Source organism: Muntiacus reevesi, chromosome 10, assembly GCF_963930625.1.
Source record: "Muntiacus reevesi chromosome 10, mMunRee1.1, whole genome shotgun sequence".
Classification (NCBI taxonomy): Eukaryota; Metazoa; Chordata; class Mammalia; order Artiodactyla; family Cervidae; genus Muntiacus; species Muntiacus reevesi.
In genome coordinates this window covers 40,687,419-40,708,813 of record NC_089258.1, presented here as the reverse complement: position 1 = coordinate 40,708,813, position 21,395 = coordinate 40,687,419, and the positions used below count along the sequence as shown (strand labels likewise).

Genomic DNA, 21,395 nt, shown 5'->3' with positions numbered 1-21,395 from the left:
AGACCCAAGATGGAGATCACTGACATAACTTTAGCATCAGGTCCCTGCCAGTACACAATTAACCTGACTCTAGACTGTCAGAACCATTTCTTAGACACATGATCAGAAGTGCCTGTATCTAAGGAGAAGCTTCCATCCTTCTATGCACATGTGTGCATGCTCAGTCACTCAGTCGTGTCTGACTGTTTTCGACCCCATGGATTGTAGCCTGCCAGGCTCCTCTTGTCCGTGGAATTTTTCAAGCAAGAGTATTGGAGCTGGTTGCCATTTCCTCCTCCAGGGAAACTTCCCGAACCAGGGATCAAACCCAAATCTCCTGCATCTCCTGCATTGGCAGGTAGATTCTTTACCAGTTAAGCTGCCTGGGAAGTCCCCCAAAATTTGTTTTTCCTCCCACTCCTTAGATTTTAGCATGGGATAGGGTTGGCCTTGTTCAAATTTGATGCCTCCAGTAGCCTTCCCTGAATGTGCAGGCCTACTTTGTTGTTGTTTAGTTGCTAAGTTGTAGCCAACTCTTTTGCGACCACATGCATATAGCCCACCAGGCTCCTCTGTCCATGGGATTTCCCAGGCAAGAACACTGGAGGGGGTTGCCAGTGAATCCTGCATTGCAGGATTCTTTACTGTTGAGCCACTGGGGAAGGCCTCCATGTATTCCGGTACTTAAACATGCAGATTTTGTATTAGAGAATGCTTCATTAGGTTCTGTCAACACAACTTACTGCTTATGTTCTTTCTCCTCTACTCTATAATTAATTCCGATACCGGTGAGCTGCAGTCTTTCTTATCTATCAGTGGTTAAAAATAAAAAGGGTTGTATAAAACTACTTTTTAATAAATTTAATAATATTTTAAATGCAAAAAGAGAAATATTTATAAAGGAACCCTGTCCAGGAAATTTTTGGTGAAAAGAATATTTTTTTCCACTTTACAGTTCATGTGCAACATCCTGATTCATCTTTCCCTTTAAACTTGGATTTACTGTTTTGGACTTTCTTAACTTTATTTTTAATTTCATGGCCCTCATATTGTAGGATTATTAATAATGTTGTCAGCTTATGAGTTGAACAGAGTTTCTAATAATGACAATTTTTTTCTTACAGTAAAAGTTAGAGTTGATTCATTGGATGAAAACCTAAACCATTGCAAAAAGAAGTTATCTTAACTTTTATAGTAAGTATGCCACTAATTTAAATCAAAATTTAACTATGGCACTTTCATTATATGAATAGCTTTCATTATTATAATACCAGTAAAGTATGGCATTAAATTATCCATTATTGAATAGCAGAAAGTATATATTTAGCATCTATTGTGGGTACAACATGGTAATTTTACACTTCTGTTATCCTGACTGACTTTTTTGTGTGTAAATTTAATGTTAGTTGAAATTCATTTTGATGGTCCCATTAAAGAACGCCTTTTGGTGGCATTCTTTATGAAGTGAGTCATATTAGTTCATATCCTCTTGTTTGTGAAGCATGGGCAGATGTGGTGAGGATTGTAGCAGTGTAATTGTGGTACCAGTGAGAAGTGCATGGTGTGCGTTACATCATGACAACCTTATAGGATCAATATAATTATCTCCTGTTTATAGACAAAAAGACTGAGGCTTAGAGAAATTAAGTAGCCACTGAGGTTATACTCATAATTATTAGCTGAATCACTCTTCAAATCCAGGTCTGTCTTCCTCCAGAGCTTCCACACTTAGCCTTTCTTGATTTATTTGGGGGATTATGGGATGTGTCCGTCACAAGCATTTGAGTTCAGAAGGGCAAATAAGCACACATAACACAGTAAGCCAAGTAGGGGATGATGTAGGACCAAAAGCAGATCAGCCCGAAAGGAAGGAAGTGCTGGAGATAATTACTAGGTTACTCTGGAGGGAATTATGAAAGGATGAGAGCAGGTCCTGAGCTTGGCCTTTAAGACCAAGAGAGGTCTTTAAACCATAGAGAGGGTTTGATAGAAGTTGGACCACATTTTGGGTCACACCTTAAAGGCACAGAGGTCGGAGCCAGGAAGAAGCAAGGTATGGAGATGACCATGGCAGTGTGTGGACTGACGGCTGCCAGGCCTGGAAACTCCCGGGAGAATCAGGGTCAGCTTTGGTGGATTATTTTACATTGTGGAAGTTCTTGGAGGGGACAGCAGGTTCAGGTGAACTGGCCATAGAGGTAAACGGCCCCACGGAACCCATTGTTCCCTTGTTAGAACTCCCCACAGAGGGGAGACATTGGACAGGTCGGAGGCCATTGCTGTGGCATTGCCCCAAGGTGATCTTGAAGACAAAAGGGAGCCCAGGAAGTCTTTCGGGCATGGCATGACCTTGTGTAAACAGCGTTTGAAAATTATCCTGGAGGTCCTGTTCAAGAAGAAGCATGGTGGAGAAGAACCTCACTGGGAGTGTATTCTAAATATCTACTGTACTTCTTTTGTCTGTTGAAAATGTTCCTTTCTGCCTTAAGACATTAGTCTTTGTTAACAAGCTTGACCAGTTGACAGCCATCGCCTCAAATCCACATAGACACCATATGGGCTTAGCTTCAGCAAAGTTTCATAGAGCTTAGTGACTATTTCTACAAGAACCACCAATTACATATTATGCTCAATGTGTGACTTCTCTACTTAAAGATTGTTTTAAAAAATGAAACGTTTTTCCTTTTCATTCAAAGGATTCAGAAGGGTCAGAAGTTACTGAGACCAGAAAAAAAATTTTTTACTGGAATTATCAGTTTTCCTGACTTCAAGATTCCACCTAATCCTAAGTATTTTAAATGGTTTGTTGGTGCAGTTGTTTCTCTTAAACGCAGTGACAGTAACTGGGTTACTGAACAGTCTGATGGAGCCGTCAACATGCGGCTGAAAGATACTGATGTTTTGGTTACTCTTAACATGCCGGTGAATGTCCTTCCTACCTAATGGAAGGTGGCACCTGCTGGGACCCTTCTGCACTGAGACGGGGGCGGGCACTGATACAGTAGCCGCCAGCTATAAGCACCGTGCTGGTCTGTTTATTCAATTTGGTGAGCACCTTCCGCAGCAAAGGCCAGGTACCAGACACTGGGGCAGATGGATCGTGCCCCTAAAATGTTGAGCATGAAATACAAAAGAGGAAAAAATGTGCAAATGGAAGATGTCTGCTAGCAGTGTTTAATATTACATAGATGCTTTGGAATTTTCTCTGACATTTATTCTTAGAACTTGGATGATATTCTGAGATGTGATTTGAGGCTTTTATATTGCGTAATGCCTTGAAACTGTAACGCTTCAAAGCAGTCAGGGAAGTGACATTTATGGATCTCCTGTTATGTGCCAAGCACTTTGCTAAGTCCTGTATCATTCCTTTTTTCAATATAAGGAAATTTAGGCTCAGAGAAATGTATAAGCTTATTCAACCACACAGCCTTTAAGGTGGAGCTGAAATGGAAACCCAGATTTCACCAATGACCAGATTCATCCTTACTCTTTCCTTCTATAATATAATGCTGCCACTCAAACACTGGCCTTAAATTGTAAAATTTCCAAAGCTATACAGTTATATTATTTTGATAAGTTTAACCAGATTAAAAGATCCTAGAAATGATGCCTTGATTTTCTAGTATACTATATAGTATATCTATTAATATGATTAAACTTTAAGATTGCTTCATTAACTGTATAATCAATGCCACTAAGTGAAAAATATTTTCTAGCTCAATAGGTAATATAGTATACTAGAAAATGAATTAACAACCTAAATTTCAGTGTGTGTACAACTTTTATTAAAATGAACTTTTTGTTTATGATTTTAAAACATTTTTCAAATATGGTATATTAATTACATGGTGCATAAATCTGAAACTGCTGTCAGAGTCATCTAAGCATAGAGTTGTGGCCAAGAGCTTTGGAACCGGAATGACCAAGTTTAAATCCCAGCTCTAACCACCTTTTAGCTGTGTGTTCCTGGGCAAGCTACTTTACCTCTCTGGGCCTTATTTTTCTGATAATAAAGTGGAGATAATAATATAAGCTATTCTCTAGTATTTTGGTGAGGATTCAGTGTGCTAACACATGTAAAGCACATACCGGTGTCTATATGAATGTTAGCTACATCACTGGGTTGCATTACAGATATATTATTTGATGATATCTAAAATTTTAAATGTGTCGCTTTCACAGGTATGGTTTATGGACAATTAAAGCTAAATACAAGGAGGACTTTACAACAACAGGAACTGCATACTCAGATTAAAAATCATGGTAATTTCTCATAAATTATTGAGATTTCCAATGTATGTTTTTACAAAACCACTCTCAATAACTTTGTTGACTAAGGACTCATTAAGAGATAAAGAAAGGGCACTGAAAAGTGGGGAAAGAGGGGGACTGGGAGTCGGAGCCACAGACCTGGGATTCACGACCCGGCTCACCTCAGTTCAGTCACTGAGCTCTCTGGGCCTTACGTTCTTATCACCGTTCTGCAAAGGTCAAGTCCTATAGGAAGGTAGGATTACATAATTTTCCTGCAAGATCCATGGCTCTTTGACTCCTTTAAGGAGGACCTCGTCTGAGCTCCTTATCTAAAGATAAGATTCTTATCTAAAGAATCAGACCCCGGGGAAACGGGGAGGCTGATCCAGGTTCTAACAGCAGCTTTGTCCGCTTGAGAATGAGAATGCAGAATGTCCCCTCTGAATCCCAAGCCAGTGCTCCCTCCTATCAGTCCTAAAAATTGATCATGTGTTTGGACAGTTACGGGGGATTCCCTGGTGGCTCAGATGGTAAAGTATCTGCCTGCAATGCAGGAGACCCGGATTCAATCCCCGGGTCGGGAAGATCCCGTGGAGAAGGAAATGGCAACCCACTCCAGTACTCTTGCCTAGAAAATAGTATCTGCCATGGCTGTGGGAAGTGGGTTCAAGGAGGTTTGCCTGAAGGGCATTGGCTGATTCCAGTCTTACTGTTGTTTAACAATCTTATAAGCAAAGAATCCTAAAGATTGAAATATCATGGTGGCTGTTTAGGTGACTAACTGTTTAGGTATTAAAAAATATGATATGAAAGTATTCACTTCTTATTTGTTAATGTTAATTGATCATAAAACTTAATTAAGAAAAGTGGCTATGGAATTGATCGAATAGGCCCAGAAATCACACTTGGCAGATAAGTTTATGGAAGCACTGGCTTGCCTGTTTAATATTTAAATAAGGAAAGTTAATGTTTTTCTTTGACTCAAAGGAAAAATATGAGGCTAAAATAAAAATAACAGCTCCAGTACACGTTAGGAAGATGTGATGTCGCCCCTTTTGCTAAAAGTATCACTTGGGAGACACACCTGCTATGGTGTGTGGAAGAAGTGTGGCCTCTCACAAATAGGAGACCTGGGTTCTAGTTCATTTCTCCACTAACTTGCCATGAACCAAAAAACTATGGGAAGTTTGAGTAAGCTTTATTATACCTCTGCGATTCAATTTCCTCATTGGTCATAGGAATAAAAATACATCTATATCTCATTACAATAATTGCTTTATCAAAAAAGGGGGTAATTGTATTCTTTTAAAACAGGTATTCTTACAATAAGAATGTAACTGAAGCTAAAGCTTCTGTTTCTTTTGGGATAAGAGAAAATTTAAATGACAGCAGAAAAGAAATAATGCTTGAAGCAACACAGAAAACAAAGGTAAAGAAGAAATCAAGTTACCTTTATAGAAATGGAGAACTGGGGGTCAATTCATCACATTGTAGAGATTAAAAATGAGCTTTCACCCCCAAGAGTTCACAGCACCAAACAGAACATAACAAAACCACTAATACTTGGGACTTTGGGAAGTTCTAGAAACTAGAAACTAGAAAATTTGCAGTGATGTTTGTCTTCCATTTCGAGGCTTGAGTTTGCAAAAACCTACTCCCAGAGGCAGTTTTCTCCCTTTGTAGACATGGTATCCTGGACCTGAGATGAGCTTCCATCAGATAGAGACTGTAAATTATAGCCTCAGTTTCTGAACAGGATGAGACGAGGTTTTGGATCAGAGATTTTCAGTCCCACCCAGGGTTATTTCTCCATGACCGGAGGCTTCAAGCTTAAAAGAAATGACCTAAATATTAATCAGTTAAAAATATACGCCATGGATGTTGATGTATGGCAGAAACCAAAGCAATGTTGTAAAGCAATTATCCTTCAGTTAAAAATAAATAACTTTTAAAAATATGTATGCTATAGAACCAAGCTTATGCTTTGTATTACCATTAGCTGTAACTATAATGTCATGTCAAGTGAAGATTTTGCAGGCTGATGAAATCCTTTGTTAATCCCTAGCAGTGAATTAAGAGAAGTCAATGGCAACCCACTCCGGTACTCTTGCCTGGAAAATCCCATGGATGGAGGAGCCTGGTGGGCTGCAGTCCATGGGATTGCAAAGAGTCGGACACGACTGAGCGACTTGACTTTCACTTTTCACTTTCATGCATTGGATAAGGAAATGGCAACCCAGTACTCCAGTACTCTTGCCTGGAGAATCCCAGGGACGGGGAAGCCTGGTGGGCTGCCATCTATGGGGTCGCACAGAGTCGGACACGACTGAAGTGACTTAGCAGCAGCAGCAGCAGCGAATTATTCTCTAATACTGTATCTTCTACATTTTTGTCCTCCTTTCGAAAACAGTTGATTGATGGAGTTGCACGATGCATTTTTAACACATCAGAAGCAATAAAAAAACTGTCATATAAAAGCCTAAAAGATTTAAATAACAAGTATCTTCATATTTTTGTGGAAGTCCAAGAATGTACAGGTGAGTTCCAAACTGATCTATAAATTCTTTTCTCACATTTCTTTCTTTTTCCAAAGTTCAGATAGAAATCTGCAACTTATTATTGGTGGAATGTTGAACAAATACAGTTACCAGATATGCTCTACCAAACTACTATCCATCAGCTCTGTGCAGGGGAAATGCTCTTGAAAGACATCTTTCTGCAGTGATTATCCCCTACTCCCACATGTAAAGGATAGCCTTTTAAGTCATTGAAAAGAACAGCTAATGATGGTACCAGACAATTTTGCTTGCAACAAACAAATGATATATCACAATTATTCACATATGAAAGCATTCCTGAGTCATTTGAGTGTTTGCTTACATATTATTAAATATGTAACACGTATTTTCTACCACACTACCTGGTGAATTTTTGAATGTTGCCTTGGAAATGATAACCAACTGTTTCACAAGTGAGTATCTCTTCTCACAGGATTATTGACATTCTGCTCCGTTACTTGAAAAAAAAGGGAGGGAGGAGGGATGAATGATCTGATTAATAGTCTGGAGCAGGATGTGCTAGGCTTAGTTACTCAGTTGTGTTCGACTCTTTGCAACACCATGGACCACAGCACACCAGGCTCTGTCCATGGGGATTCTCCAGACAAGATTACTGGAGCGGGTTGCCTATCCCTTCTCCAGAGGATCTTCCAACCCAGGAATGGAACCGGGGTCTCCTGCATTGCAGGTGGATTCTTTACCAGCTGAGCCACCAGGGAAGCCCAAGAATACTGGAGTGGAGAGCCTATCCCTTCTCCAGAGGATCTTCCTGACCCAGGAATGGAACCGGGGTCTCCTGAACTGCAGGTGGACTCTTCACCAGCTGAGCCTCCAGGGGACCCCCTGCAGCAGGATACTGTAGTTGAAATTGATGAATGGGCTTCTCACCAACCTCATGCAAGCTGCACTTTACTGGTTCATGGAATGGCCAGATTCTTTCAGGGGAACCATAGCGACAATCTGAACTTAGATGCACAATTGCACGTGAAATGACCAAGGGTTTGACAAGTGGCATGTCCTTATGCAAATTAAGAAATAGAAAAGAAGAGAGCGGGCTCCTGCGCAGATTAATGGACAACATTGTGCTTGTCAAACTCTCGGCTTGATCAACCTGTTGTTCCATTAGGTAGACTCTTCCAATAAACCAAACTAACTGATGTCAAATATGTCCTCTCTCCTTACACACTGGATCTGGTTGCTACTTCTCTCCTCCTGAAACCTGGGATTCCATATTCCATAAAGGTTAGATGATTATAAAATCTAGTATGTTGAACAGACCATGAGGGTGTTCACTGTGGGGGTGAGGAATAGTACAAGCGAATCACCAAGTCCGTGATGAAAAACAGCAGTCTAGCCACGGTAATGATTTCACCCAGTCAGTGCATGATTGAACGCGTGCGGCACACACACGTACACACACACAGGCACGCAGCTTACATATAAGCACATAGCACAGTGTCGTGTTCTTATTAAAAAAGCAATGTCTATACATTGAATTGAATGTAATTCATATTATGTATCCCTGGAGTGGTTAAAGTAGCAACTTAAGAGAACCACATTTGACTACTGAACTAAATTCTGCCAACGTCTTGCTTGGGGCGTAGTCTAGGTTTTCCTGTTGTAAAAGGCTCAACATTAACTACTGAGATGAATTTGGCCCAATAGGTCCAGGTGAGGGATGCGTTCGCCCATTTTGTAGGAGGGATTACAGTAACCCTGAAAGCAAGAACAGTGGATAAAACTCAGAAGACGACGGATCTGGTTCCCAGAAAAAGCACAACAAATTATATTGATGGAGTGGCTTCCTTTATGGTTAATATTCCCTCTGATGTGGCAGCTCTGGAGTTTCATGCGAGCCAAATTCTCATTTGTTGCACTTTCTAATAGCCCTTCAGTCTGTGTGGTAGCTAGTATACACGAAAGATGAGGGAAATTTTATATGTAAGTCTAGTGACTTTCTCTGAAACTTTTGACTTGCAGGCACAAGAAATACAACTTAATGTACTGAGTATCACATAAAGGATATGAGTTTGTCAATTTTATATTTTAGAAATAATTTCTTTCTTCTTATGCTAAATAGTGCTATTCAAATCTGGACAATTTAGAGTAAGAATTGCCAGTGGAATACAAGCATATACAAATAGAGTCTTCTCCCATCCATTATTTCCAGCTATTGACATTTCTCCTTCAATTCACAATTCACATGCTAAGTCTACTAAAGAATAACCTATGCTCTCCTTTGGGGGGCACTGTGTATAATCTGGCGTGGCCCCTGTGACTCCACATTTCCTTGCTTTTTATTTTTCTTCTTTGTTCTCTTCTTTACAGTGTCCATTTTGAAGCTGTGATCCCTAACTTGCCCTCTAAATGAGGGTGATCCTCAGGGTTCTATTTAGACTCTCCTCTCTTCCTACATGACATTTTTCTCCCTGGTTCCCATAGCTTATACTGAAGACTCATCCTAAACACGCAAGATTCTTACAGAACTGCCTCTCCATATCTTCTTTTTGCTCTTTTGAAGAAGCATAAACATCGCTTTGTCCAAAATCGAGTCCTACCTGCCAACCTCAAACCTGGACCTCCTCCTCCTGCCCTGTTTTAGTGAATGGTCCCCCAGCCAGCCAGTCGCTCACCCTCCTCCCAGTCACTGTCCTCTCTGGGCAAGGGAATGGAGTGATTTCTCTGACACAAACCTCATCTCAACTGACCTGGTCCTTGCTCCGCTCTCCAAACGCATTAGTCACCACTCTTTCTGTAACACTTCACACCCCAGCCACCCTGGACAGTTTGCAGCTCCCTGGTGTTCTACTGCCTCTTGCCACAAGGCCTTTCAACCCACCTTAGACGCTCCTTCCGAGTTCTTTGATTCTGTAACTCCTACATATTTGGGGGTCAGCTATTAAACCACATCCTCCAAGGAGCCTTCTCTAACTACCCTCTGCTGATCAAGGGAGGTATTCTTACTCCATGAAAGTCTCACGGCTTTCAAGTTTCTTGAGGGCAAGAGCTGTGTCTGTTTTCTTCATCTTTGTGTCCCCAGCAGCTAGCATAGCTCCTGACACACATTAGGGAACATAAAATGTTGACTGGCTAAACACGTATTTCTCTTTCCAAACCTACACAAAAGCCAAGTGTCCTAGTCTCCCTTTACTCTGACGGCATCAACTGTCTTTTCTTTGTTTTGTTCACTAGTTGTCATATTACCTTCACTAGCAAACAATACCAAAGTTTGCAGCTTCAAGAAAAGCACGGATGGTTCCAGTCTCTTGTTCAGGAGCTGGCACAGCGTAACTCTTGTATTTATGAGTTCCATACTACCCTGAACTTTGCCATCATGAGCAGGTGTTAACTGTCCTAGATTCTTCTCCCTGTTCCTTTCCTGAGAAGCAGTGAGATTATTCACCACTATTCCCATCCACAACCAACATTTCTATTAACTTTTAAGAGCAATTGCCACATTCCTAATTCCTACTAGCCTATGGCAGAAGGAAATGAGTCAATAAGTTGGCATGTCATTTAAGAAAGAAGGTCAACCCTAGGTCTAGGATCTTTTCTCTCTCTCTCTTTTTTTTAAAAAAATGTTTATTTTATTTATTTATTTTGGCTATGTCGGGCCTTAGTTGCAGCACATGGAATCTTCATTGCATCATGTGACTCTTTCGTTGTGGAGATGGACTTTCTACTTGTGGTGTGTGGGCAGCGTGTGGGCTCCAGCGCCTGTAGGCTTCAGTGGCTGGGGCACACAGGCTCCCCTGCTGTGGCGCACAGACTCTGGAGCATGCAGGCTCAGTAGTTGCAGCACAGGCTTAGTTGCTCCACTGCATGTAGGATCTTAGTTCCCCAGCCAGGGATCAAATCAGCTTCCCCTGCATCGCAAGGCAGATTTCTTAAAACTGGGTCATCAGAGAGATCCCTGGGATCTTTCCTCTATTTTACTTCAGTGGACTCTTCCACAATTAGGCTAGACATTCACATATAATTTTATTATTTTTTAAAATCAGTAGCCTTTCTGTAGTTGCTTGACAACATAGCTTATCATGATTAAGGCCATGGAATGCTAATTTACCTTTTCGTAAAATGCTTTCACAGAACCAGACCTGGCACTAAGTGAATGCTAGCCAAGTGCCAACAATTACCACCACCACCACTGCTACCACCATCATCATTATCAGCAAAGGCAAAGTAAAGTATCCGGTTTTACATTTTTTTGACACTATCTTCTTTAGGTTAGAACTGATGACACAGACCTTCTAGAAGAATATCAGGCCAGCAATGACTATCAAGCAGTAGCCTACTCATCACGCAGTCGAAGTTTCCTTTCGCTTAGCTGGACAGACAGTTACAAGAGTTTGCTTGTGGGAGAACACCTGAGTGTAACAGTTACCCCTAAAAGTCCATATGTTGACAAGATCACACACAACAGTTATGTGGTAAGTTCAATATCTGACTCGCATCTAGGCCCCTGCTTGCAACATTTTCTTTGCTTATGCAAATAATCCTTTAAATGATTCCTTACCTCACACAAAGCACTTGTTTTTGTCATTTAGTTGCTGAGTTGTGTCCAACTCCTTGTGACCCTTTGGACTGTAGTCGTCCAGGCTCCTCTCCCCACGGGGTTTCCCAGGCAAGAATACTGGAGTGGATCGCTATTTCCTTCTCCAAGGGATCTTCCCGACCCGGGGATTGAACCTCCTCTCCTGCACTGTCAGGTGGATTGTTTACTGCTGAGCCACCAGGGAAGCCCCAGCACAGAGCAGTATCCAGTGGATATTTAGCAAATGAATGGATGAACTTACATCACACTTTATAGTCCATAGAGCACATTCACAAACATCTTCTCCGCAGAGTCTCATAATACCTTTTTGAGCTCAGCAGACAGTGAAACAGCCTGGAGAGGTTGAGTGACCTGCCATATTCACAAGTAGTTAGTAGGTTTGGGATTTCCTTCAAGATCTTTTGACTGCTAGACAGGTATTCCTTCCATGGCACAGTGCCCAGGGTTTGACCACAGCCTGCATTCAGTCCCCAGACTAGTCAGTGACCTCAGCAATGTTTTATGGCCAAGCAGAGCATTACCAAGCATTGGACTGCTGAGCCTGGCCAACATTCCTTAAGAACATACCGTGTTTACAAAGGGAAGAGTTTAATTCCTATGCTCAAGGACAGATATAGTGATTCCAAGCATTTTTCATAGCTTTTCAAAATATATACTAGCAAGGATGGCAACATGATATGTTGGAAAAGGCATGAGCTTTGAGTCAACAAGATCAAGGTTCCTGCCTCGATAAATCCACGTTTAGAAGCAAACCTTTGACTACAAACAATTCCAAACTATCTTTCTTTCAGTAACTGATAACATCTTGTTTACTAACCCATTTGTTGGAATAAGCAATTGATTCTGAGAGAGGTACCTTTTAAACTAATGGGACAGTTTACATCTATGAGCTTCAATTTCTGTAACTACAAGGTGGGATTAATAAAGCCACAATATACAATTGTGAGGATTGAATGTGTTCAAGTACATGTACCTAACGTTATAGAAGATGCTTAATGAACATTAATTCTCTTCAGTTTTATCTCCTTCCTAATTACTAGCTCAGCATTAGACCCACTCTGATGCACATTTGTTGCTGTGTATTTTTAGATTTCATCTAAGGGAAAAATTTGTACACTTTGGCACAGAGAAGAAACTCCCAGGTTCATCTTACCAACTTTTAAACCTTTCCATGACTCAACACATGGTTCCCACAGCCTGTGTACTGGTCTACTATCTTGTCACAGGAAAGCAGACAGCAGGATTAGTGTCTGACTCACTCTGCCTAAACAATGAAGAAAACTGTGGGGACCAGCTCCAAGTGAGCCACAGGTACTCTCCCCAGCCGGAGTTCCTCTTGAATGACTGTTTAATCTCATACTAAGATACTTTCTTTTCCAATTAATTTTAGATCTATCTGTCTCCAAATAAAGATATATATTCTCCAGATGAAGCTATATCTCTTATTATGGAAACTCAGTCAGAATCATGGGTAGCATTGTCATCAGTGAGAAGTGATGTTTATGGCTTCCAGGAAAGAAGCAAAAATCATAAGGAAAGAGTTAAGTAGGGTAAATGCTGTGGTAACTGATGCTTGGCATGACTTGGGGCCAAATGGCCATTATGGTTCTCTCATAGTTCTATGGGTTAATCATGGGAGAAGAATAAAGTAAGATGTGATTATGTCAATGTCTGTCTCCTAAGCTAGATTTAAGCATAACGACGCCAACAGCTGACATTTACTGAACATTTACTATATGCTGAATATCATCATAAGACCTTTAAACCTATTATCATATTGAGTATTCACAACAATCCTGTCAGAGACATATCAATAATAAAGATATTTAAAATGCATTAAGCTCTTACTAGTGGAGTTCTTATGTTACTGATAATGGAAAACTAAGAGACATTAGGTTGCGTAGGGCCAGAAGAGAATCTCTGCATAGAGTAGAATCAAATGAACTTGGTTGGTTAGAGCTAACCCCTTTAGTTATCCTTTTAGGTATACAAAGGGTAACTGTCCAGTTAAATTACTCGCTAATTATTTTGTATCAGATGAACACATATTTGGGAATAACCTCAATGAAATGCTAAAATGCAGTTTTCTCTGGGAATAAATTAAAACATGATTCAATCTACATTCAGCAACAAACTTTCGAGGGCAGCCAATCCCAAACTATTTTCCTTTCAGTGGCTGATGACACCATCGTGTATATTAAGCCACTCATTGGAATAAGCAATAACCTTACTGACTTTTGAGAGAGGGTACCTTTTAAGCTAATGCATAAAATTAAAGTTTCTTGCTCACTCCAGGGAAGTCATATGACTGAAAAAACTAGAGTTCTGGTGAGTTGAGTGTATTAATTAATTGGAAAAGTGATAAAGAGGGGAGCAGAAAATAGGGGCATGGTTTGGGAAACTATATGGTTACCCATGAAAGCTGCAGCCATGAACCTCTCTTCACTCACCTGCCCTTCCCCCCTCCTATCCCCTAATAACCCATAATAACTTATTTTGGGTGCCACAGGTCATGGTCACAAATTTTGATGAGGAGTCAACCCTTCTCATCAAAAATAAGTCATTGAGTATCCTTACCCACTCTGTGCTCTGCTCTATCCTGAGTGGAACAATAAAATAGAGGGTGTCATCTGATTCAGAATTTATAAACTAGAGCTGGTAAGGACCATGAGGAGTAGTCAGTATTTATTTATTCCTTCATTCAATCAACTGCTCAGAGGATATCTTATTAGTTAATGCATTGCATAAAGCTCTAAGAAAGGAGAGTGTAAATTATTTTCTAGGAACTTCCATATCAATCTTATATGCCTAAAGGCTTAGCTGTTGAACAGCATGTATCTGCAGACACATGAGGTGAAAACTAGGGAAATCAAGAAAGGTTGGGAAAACTGGAGAATTAGATTTTAATGTTCAGTCAGTGAGTGACTTGAAATGAACAGTATCCGTAAGTCAATTGTTTCCCATAATAGCCACTGAATATTGTTTTTGAGGGAATGATTTTCTTTCTGAACAGATACTTCAATCTTTAGATAAAAATGACCATGACTGTGGAACAGGTGGTGGCAGGAATAATGCGGAAGTGTTCTATTTAGCAGGACTCACAGTCCTCACCAATGCAGATGACTCCCAACAAGATGGTAAGTAATTATTTTCAACCAATTCACATGAATATGCTTTTTATAAAAATACACTACCTTTTCTGGACCCACATTGATTCTCCCTCTAAATCCTCACTGCTCCCACAGCATGATTTTTTAAATTAAGTTAAACTTTTAAAATTTTATTGTGGTGAGAACATTTAGCATGAAGTTTTCCCTAATAATAAATTAAGTGTACAAAGCATTGTTTTTTCTTTTTAATTTATCTTTTTTATTGAAGGATAATTGCTTTATAGAATTTTGTTGTTTTCTGTCAAACCTCAACATGAATTAGCCATGGATACACATATATACCCTCCCTTTTTGAACCTCCCTCCCATCTCCCGTCCCATCCCACCCCTCTGGATTGATACAGAGCTCCTGTTTGAGTTTCCTAAGCCATGCAGAAATTTCCCATTGCTATCTATTTTGCATACGGTAACGTAAGTTTCTGTGTTACTCTTTCCGTACATCTCACCCTCTCCTCCCCTCTCCCCATGTCCATAAGTCTATTTTCTATGCCTGTTTCTCCATTGCTGCCCTGTGGATAATTCTTCAGTACCATTTTTCTAGATTCTGTATACATGTGTTAGAATATGCTATTTATCTTTCTCTTTCCGACTCACTTCACTCTGTATAATAGAGTATAATAGGTTCTAGGTTCATCCACCTCATCAGAACTGACTCAAATGTGTTCCTCTTTGTGGCTGAGTAATATTCCATTGTGTATATGTACCACAACTTCTTTATCATTACGTATGCATAATCATTACGTAGTGTCCTTCCTTATCTCTTGTAATCTTTATTTTAAGGTCTGTTTTGTCTGATATGAGGATTGCTACCCCAACTTTCTTTTGCTGCCCATTTGCATGGAATGTATTTTTCCATCCTCTCGCTTTCAGTCTGTATGTGTCTTTAGGTCTGAAGTGGGTTTCTTGTAGACAACATAAATATGGGTCTTGTTTTTGTATCCATTCAGCCAGTCTGTGTCTTTTGATTGGAGCATTTAATCCATTTACATTTAAAGTAATTATTGATATATATGTTCCTATTGCCATTTTCTGTCGTGGTCCAGGCATGGGTTGGAAAAGAATTTCCAGACATGAGACAGAATGAGAGGGAAATAAAGTTTATTAGAGTGGGAGACGCTATTAGAACAGTGGGCCAGCTCAAGGGAGAACCAGTGTTGAGCAGTCGTCCTTAGTCCACTTTTATACCCAGGGTACCAGGAGTGGGATAGGAGTCTTGTGGGTCATTTGCTGATTGGATGAGGCATGTATAATGGGTGGGGGAAGAGTAGAGCAGGTACCTTCTCCCTATGGGGTAGGAGGAGAGACAGGTTATACTGTTCCATTAATAGTTACAACATGGGGGAGGGAAGGACAATAAGGGTCTGGTTTTCCCATTCCTGTGTTCCAAGACCTTCCTTGGTTTTATCTGCTCTTTTGTCCTTGGGTCACCATATTTTCCTAATTGTTTGGGGTTGATTTTGTAGATCTTTTTTCTTCTCTTGTATTTCTTGACTAAATAAGTCCCTTTAACATTTTTGTAAAACTGGTTTGGTGGTGCTGAATTCTTTTAACTTTTGCTTTTCTGAAAAGCTTTTATTTCTCCATCAATTTTGTATGAGATCCTTGCTGGGTGCAATAATCTTGGCTGTAGATTTTCCCCTTTCAGAAGTTTAAATATATCCTGCCATTCACTTCTGGCCTGCTGAGTTTCTGCTAAAGATCAGCTGTTAAGCATATGGGGTTTCCCTTGTATGCTATTTGTTGCTTCTCCCTTGTTGCTTTTAATATTCTTTCTTTGTGTTTAGTCTTTGTTAGTTTGATTAGTATGTGTCTTGGCATGTTTCTCCTTGGGTTTATCCTCTATGGGACTCTGTGCTTCTTGGACTTGATTGACTATTTCCTTTTCCACATTGGGGAAATTTTGAACTATAATCTCTTCAGATATTTTCTCATACCCTTTCTTTTTCTCTTCTTCTTCTGGGACCCCTATAATTCGCATGTTGGTGTGTTTGATATTGTCCCAGAAGTCTCTGAGACTATCCTCAGTTATTTTCATTCTTTTTAGTTTATTCTGCTCTTCAGAAGTTATTTCCACCATTTTACCTTCCAGCTCACTGATTTGTTCTTATGCTTCAGATATTCTGCTATTGATTCCTTCTAGAGTGTTTTTAATTTCAGTAACTGTGTTGTTTGTCTCTGTATGTTTATTCTTTCATTCTTCTAGGTCTTTGTTAACTGATTCTTGCGTTTTCTCCATTTTGTTTTAAAGGTTTTTGATCATCTTTAATATCATTATTCTGACTTATTTTTCAGGTAGTTTGCCTATTTCCTCTTCATGCATTTGGACTTCTGTGTTTCTAGTTTGTTCCTTCATTTGTGTAGTATTTCTCTGCCTTTTCTTTATTTTTTTAAAACTCATTGTGTTTGAGGTCTCCTTTTCCAGTTCAAGGTTGAATTCTTTCTTCCCTTTGGTTTCTGCCTTCCTAAGGCTGGCCCAGTCGTTTGTGTAAGCTTTGTATAGGGTGAGATTTGTGCTGAGTTTTTGTTTGCTTGTTTTTCCTCTGATGGGCAAGGCTGAGTGAGGTGATAATTCTGTCTGCTGATATTTGAGTTTGTATTTTTGTTTCGTTTGTTGTTTAGATGAGGCGTCCTGCACAGGGTGCTACTGGTGGTTGGGTGATGCCAGGTCTGGTATTCAGGTGGTCTCCTTTGTGTGAGTTCTCACTATTTGATACTCCCTAGGGTTAGTTCTCTGTTAATCTAGGGTCTTGGAGTCAGTGCTCCCACTCCAAAGACTCAGGGCTTGATCTCTTTTTGAATCAAGCTTCTTCATGTACCAGAGAATTCCTTATAAAGCCTTTTCCATGTTTGAATCACTGTTTCATACTTTAAATATGCACTGGTCCCAGTTTCCAGAATCCCAAGAGAGCAGAGGAAGACATGGCTTTTGCTGAAAGAACTGGGCATTGTTGTTGCCTAGAGGTACACTGCTGTACAGCAGCGCTCTAGAGCTTACTCATTTCACTAATTGAAACGTTATTCTCATTGATTAGTAACACTCTATTTTCCCCTCCCCTGAAAGTGAAAATGAAAGTCACTCAGTCATGTCTGACTCTATCAGAGTGACTGGTACCCAGTTAAATGCATGGCTTCCATTAAATTATTGCAAAAGCTAGGTATGATGGGACTTCAGGATGAAATAATGATCAGTTCAGTTCAGTTGCTCAGTCATATCTGACTCTTCCTGACTCCATGGACTGCAGCACACCAGGCTTCCCTGTCCATCACCAACTCCTGGAGCTTACTGAAACTCAAGTCCATTGAGTCAGTGATGCCATCCAAACAAGTCCTCCTCTGTTGTCTCCTTCACCTCCTGTCTTCAATCTCTCCTAGCACCAGGGTCGTTTCCAGTGAAATAATAATAACCAACAGTAATTAGATACTTACTATGTGCCAGGTGTTTTTAAGACTTATCATCAGATTTTCTCATTGAACACTCATCCCAATCACATGCAGTAGGTACTCTCAATACTCCCATTTTCCAGATGAAGACTTCAAGGCATAGAGAAATTAATAATAATATGCCCAATGTCACGCCAGGCAAGAATACTAGAGTGGGTAGCCATTTCTTCTCTAGGAACTATACTATCAAAGTGTTATTCACTCAGTCACGTCCAACTATTTGCGACCCCATGGACTGTAGCTTGCCAGGCTCCTCCGTCCTTGAAATTCTCCAGGCAAGAATACTGGAGTGGGTAACCATTCCCTTCTCCAGGGGATCTTCCTGACCCAAGCATTGAACCCAGGTCATCCACATTGTGGGCAGGTTCTTGACTGTCTGAGCCACAGCTCCCTTTTTCAGTACACGCAATGTCATGGGGCAGTGTGTGGCACAGGCAGAATTTAAACCCAGGTCAGACAGATACTAGATCCCACTGCACTGGCGGCCACTGTGCTCTACTGGACACGACTTCTTTTCTTTGGTCTATTAATGTTTAAGACCTATCCAGATTATTTGGAAGATGGGTCTGAAAAATCCAATTTTTATATACCATTTAAATTTCAGATACACTATTAATAATGTTAATTATTAACTCTTGGAGGAGTTACAGATACTGTGTTGTCATAACCATAATCGCAACAACAAAGTTTCCTCCCATTTCAGCAGGTACTTGCCTAAACAGTACCGTTAGAAGACAGTATGTCAGGAACAGTGTTTTTTAGAATCAGAGCCTGTCTTTGGATCTTGGCTTCCTATTTATAGCTATGTGACCCTAGCCACATTACTTCATCGCTCCAAGCCTCAGTTTTTTTCTTCTGCAAAATGGAGACAAATTCTCTTTGTCTTGCAGACTTAGGAGGATGAATTATGAGAGCCAAATAAGGTGATGCAGGTAAAGCACTTAGCTTAGGAGGAACTCAATAAACAGTCATCTGTAATGCTTCATTCTCACCAAAGCCATAGTCTGACCTCGGGCTAGGCAGAAATTATAATCATAATAATGGCAAAGTGAGCTTCTGAATACTGAGCTATCTTGCCAAGTCCAAATGACTGGGAGAGATGGGTCCACCACAAGTATCACAGCTTCTATTCTGTGGCCCAGTGACCTTTGCACTTCATGATACTGCCTCTTGGCTTCAGGTCTGGTTCTGTCACTTAGCAGCTGGGCCCACTTGGACAAGCCCCTTCTGCTCTCTCCACTGCTGTTTCCTGACGTCTGATGAAGAAGTACAATACGTGCGTGCTCAGTTATGTCTGACTTTTTGCAACCCCATGGACTGTAGCCCACCAGGCACCTCTGTCCATGGAATCTTTCCAGGCAAGAATACTGGAGTGGGTTGTCATTTCCTACTCCAGGGAATCTTTCCAATCCAGGGATCAAACCCGCATCTCTTGCATCTTCTACATTGGCAGGCAGATTCTTTACCACTGCACCACCTGGGAAGCCAAGAGCATGATCAATTCTAAAGTCCCATTCCATGGCTTTTGAGAAAACAGAAGAGGAAAGCAACCTAAATGAAAACTCTTGTTCTTCTATCCACCCACTCAGACTTCATACTGACCATGGCTTGACTGTCTTGGCCTTGTCCAAGTGGAGGGTGACTGTTTAAGGGTTTTAAAACCAATCATACAGTCTAATTGAAAAAACTCTAGGGATGTTTACAAGATGTCTACAAGATAAAGGGTAAGACTCAGGTGTTCATGATGACTGTCTTCAAGGAATGGGTGAGTATGTGGCTTTTTCTATATAAAAGGATTAACTGTGAGTAGGGCTTCCCTGTTGGTGCAGATGGTAAAGAATCTGCCAGTAACTTGGAAGACCTGGGTTCGATCCCTGGGTCAGGAAGATAACCTGGAGAAAGGAAATCGAAACCCACTCTAGTATTCTTGCCTGGGAAATCCCATGAATGGAGCAGCCTGGTGGACTACAGTCCATTGAGTCACAAAGAGTCGGCCACAACTAAGCATCTAACAGTTCACTTCACATAACTCTGTGAGTACCGATAAGGGAATCAGTAGGACTTAGATAGTTAGATTTTGATTTAGGAGATATAAGGGAGAGTTTTCCAGCCATTAGACTCTCTGTTATGGTACAGGCTGTCTGGGGAGAAAATAATTTCCCATTCTAGGATTAGTGCCAGCAGGGGCTGGTCTACCACTGGTACTAGATGGAGTGGGGCAAGGGTGCCAGGAAGCTGGACCAGAGCTTCCAAGTCCAGACCTGAAACTTTGAATCTGTACTTGGCTAAGAGCAGTTGTATTATCGTCTCCGCATCCACATTCAAACACCGTCTGATCCGGAAGTGCTGTTATAATGGAGCCCCTCGGCGGGAAGAGACGTGGGAGGAGCGGGCTGCGCGTTACCGTCAGCCAGAACGGCGTCAGAGCTTCCACTCGGTGCTGCAGCCTCCACCCAGAGTGAGGTTGAGGGATTCCTTCATCCCTGTGGCTCTGGGAGGGCGAGGTACACGCCACAGCCCCCTCCACGCAGCGCAGTGAGAGGACACGGGCAGAGTCTGTGCTGCCGTGGGAAGGAGCGCTTCCAAACTTGGTTTAAGGCAGGAAAAATGAAGAAGCAGCTCCTTCCGTTCAGCGTAAAAAGCTGAGCGGGCAGAGGTGGTAATGCGAGCTCGGACACCACTCCTCCCCGCTCTGTCACTAACCCACAATGCAGCAGCTGCAGACCATTTTTTTTTTTTTTTAATCACCTAAGCGCTAATTTGAAAATGAAAATACTTGACTACATGATTCTGTGATATTCATTCTGTGTGTCCATCACTGGCCATGCACAATACTTAAAGTCTTGCTTAAAGACAGTTATTATAGTTTGAAGAAACAATATGTTATTCTTCATTTTGCCACAAAGCATCCTCAACAAGAATTAAGAGAAGTAGAAGGAATCCCAATAAGTGTATATATTAGTAGAAAAGAATTTCCTTTAGTTCAGTTTCACATGATTTGAGTGGTAAATAGTGATGAGTATAATTTACTTAAATCTTGTTTAATTTTACTGACTACCTTTTAGCCTGTTTTCTTTGGTTTCTTCTGAATTCTAGCTGTACTACCATGAAGATCATGCAAGTCAAAGTAGAGGATAACTAAGAAAAACATTGCAGTTTTAGTTTAATTTCGTACTTTAAAAAAAGCCAATGACTTTACATTTTTATTATTTTAAAAATCTTTTTATTAAAATTTTCCCAGTTTTATTGAGATATGATTAACACATAACATTGTATAATTTTCAGATATACAACATGATGATTTGAATTGTATGAATACTGTGAAATGATTACCACAATAAGTTTAAGATACATTACCTCTTATAATTACAAATTTTTCTTCCTTGTTAAATAACTTGACTTAAAAAGAATTTAACAACTTGCTTGTACTTTTTCCCTG

The 21,395-nt window shown here is 40.5% G+C and overlaps 1 pseudogene; it reads left to right on the top strand.

Moving 5' to 3' along the window:
• LOC136176338 (complement C5-like) overlaps nucleotides 1-20,495 on the top strand; it is a 32,172-nt pseudogene extending 11,677 nt beyond the window's left edge.
• Nucleotides 20,496-21,395: the final 900 nt, after the last annotated feature.